A 2,880-nucleotide genomic window follows, 5' to 3' on the forward strand; every position below is an offset into this window, starting at 1 on the left:
AGGGGGCACAGGTGAGCTGCAACTAGGGGTCAGTGTGTGGGTGTGCAGAGGGAGTTGGGGAGCTGATGCCGGCAGCCTGGAGCACTTAGTGTCTGTAAGGCAAGCCACGACCAGTGATTGGGTGCATGGTTGTGCAGAGGGGGTCAGTGGAAACAAGGCTACAGGCAGGGCAGTCAGTGGCCAGGCATCTTGGCATGCAGAGGGAGTAGGGCCTGGTGTAGGCAGGAGGCCAGGAAGGCCATGTCTGTCCAGGGAGCCAGTCTGGGCAAGCCTTGGAGGTTGCTGTATGGCTGGGGTCAGAGCAACCAGATGTCTTCACACCCTAGCTGCTGGGTGACTGCCCTGCTGGAAGCAGCAGGAGAAGCCTCTTCCTCATGCAGTGTTCCTCCAGTGCCCTCTACTGAGGACGCTCAACATCAGGCTCACTGTGAAGGAGAAATTCTTAAAAGAATACTGTCTGTTATCACAAAACACATATGGAAGAGTGAATTTGGAGCTATGTGTCAGTGAATTGATAACTGGCATGCTAGGTCTGTTTGGATATCTGTCTTCCCATCAGATTTCATCTAAGGATTTTAGTAACAAAAGGTCAAAAGAACTGTACATGGGGTTGAAAAATTCAAATAATGCAAAAGTATATAGCCTACAAATTGTCAGTCTCCCTATTCCCCTCCCCCATTCACCACCCTCTCCAAAGGTAACCACTGTCTCTCCATGCTGGCTCAGTGTGGAGGCCTATGAGAGTTCTTCTATGTATTTACACACATACATGTGATTATATATAAATATGCTTATAAAAATATGTGCTCGGGCTTCCCTGGTGGCGCAGTGGTTGAGAGTCCGCCTGCCGATGCAGGGGACATGGGTTCGTGCCCCGGTCTGGGAAGATCCCACATGCCGCACGGAGCGGCTGGGCCCATGAGCCATGGCTGCTGGGCCTGCGCATCCGGAGCCTGTGCCCTGCAACGGAAGAGGCCACAACAGTGAGAGGCCCGTGTACCGCAAAAAAAATATATATATATGGGCTCAGTTTTTTATTGTGTAAGTGGATTCATATGGTTCACACTGCACTGCAGCTTGCCTTTTTTTTTTACTTAACATCTTAGAGGCCACTTCATGTCAAAATACCCAGTCACTTTGTTAATAGGTACATAATATTCCCCAAAATGGGCATAAGTAGTTTATTTAACCAGTCTCATTTTAATGGAGATTTTTCCAGGATTTTTTAAAACTATTTTAAACAATAGTTTAAAAGGAGATTTTAAGGAGATTTTTAAGGATTTAAGGAGATTTTTCCAGGATTTTTAAAAACTATTTTAAACAGTGCTGCAGTGAATTCATACCTTTGTGTACTTGTGCAAGTAGTTTCATAGGTTAGACTCTTGGAAGGAAATTGCTAAGTTAGAGTGCATACACATTTAAAAATTGGATGCATAAGTGCTTCATTCTCTTCCATAAGGGTTGAACCATTTTACACTCCCACCAATATGTAGGAAAGTGTTCATTTTTCCACATCTTCAGCAATATTCCATGTTATTTATTAACATCTTAATTTTTTGCCATTCAGATGGCCAAAACATAAAAATAATTTTTAAATTCATATTTACCTAGTTGTTAAGTATGTCTGTTCATATCCTTTGACTATTTTTCTATTGTGTTGTCTCTACTGATTTGTAAAGGAGTTCTTTACGTGTTCTCCATGATAACCCTTTGTTACAAATGTTACAGATTTTTTCACAGTAGTCACTTGACTTTTATGTATTAATGTTTAACATAACATATGTTAAGTTTTATGTGATAACATCTATCAGTCTTTTCCTTTGTAATTTCTGGGTTTTGTGTCTTACTCTGAAAGACTTTTCCATAGTTCACATTATGAAAATATTAGCTTACATTTTTCTCAAGTTTTTTATATTTTGTTTTAAAATATTTTCACAGTTATGACATAGCCCTTGACCATTTTTCTTTTTTATTTTCATTTTTTTTACAGTTAATTAGAGCCCTTTTTTTAAAGTATTTTTGTTTTTATTTATTTATTTTTGGCTGCATTGGGTCTCCATTGCTGTGTGTGCGCTTTCTCTAGTTGCGGCGAGCAGGGGCTACTCTTTGTTGTGGTGCGCAGGCTTCTCATTGTGGTGGCTTCTCTTGTTGCGGAGCATGGGCTCTAGGCACGCGGGCTTCAGTAGTTGCGGCACGCGGGCTCGGTAGTTGTGGCACATGGGCTTAGTTATTCCGTGGCATGTGGGATCTTCCCGAACCAGGGATCGAACCCATGTCCCCTGTGTTGGCAGGCAGATCCTTAACCACTGTGCCACTAGGGAAGTCCTTAACTTTAGTTTTTAAGTGTATTCGATATCTGATATATATATCTGTTTTCATATTTTCAAATGTTCTTAAATATTATCCAGTATTTTCTCTTTCAGATGACATTTTTTTGCCCCCCCAGATGAACTGTAGAATCAGTTTGTGCTTCCCTACCCACCAGAAAATTGGGCTGATTTTTAATGGAATTCTCGTGCATGTATAGATCCTTTAGAATATTTCATGTCTTCTATATCCTTGAGTAAACTGATTTGATTTTGCAAAAAATGTTTATTAGGTTTATTCTTCGGTATCATAGTTTTATTGCTATCAAGATTAGGATCTTTTTAAAAGTTCTATTTCTAATTAGTTCTTGCTATGGTATAGAAAACTAGTTGGTATAGAAAAAAATATATTGATTTTTGTTGGTCACTTACTGAGCTCTTTCTTTCATTGTTCCATAGACTGCTTTGGATGTTCTAAGTAGACTATCTCGTTATTTTTAAATAAATAGTAGCAACCTCATTCCTTCTTCAAAATGGAAACCTCTGGGGTTTTTCTCGTAAATTATTTTGGCTA

General features: G+C 40.1%; 1 protein-coding gene across 2 annotated transcripts in view; it reads left to right on the forward strand.

Moving 5' to 3' along the window:
* VPS16 (VPS16 core subunit of CORVET and HOPS complexes) overlaps window positions 1-2,880 on the forward strand; it is a 22,192-nt gene that overhangs the window by 11,514 nt on the left and 7,798 nt on the right. The gene's annotated exons all lie outside the window — the stretch shown is intronic.

Source organism: Lipotes vexillifer, unplaced genomic scaffold (genome assembly GCF_000442215.2).
Source record: "Lipotes vexillifer unplaced genomic scaffold, Lipotes_vexillifer_v1.1 scaffold875, whole genome shotgun sequence".
In the NCBI taxonomy this organism is placed as follows: domain Eukaryota; kingdom Metazoa; phylum Chordata; class Mammalia; order Artiodactyla; family Lipotidae; genus Lipotes; species Lipotes vexillifer.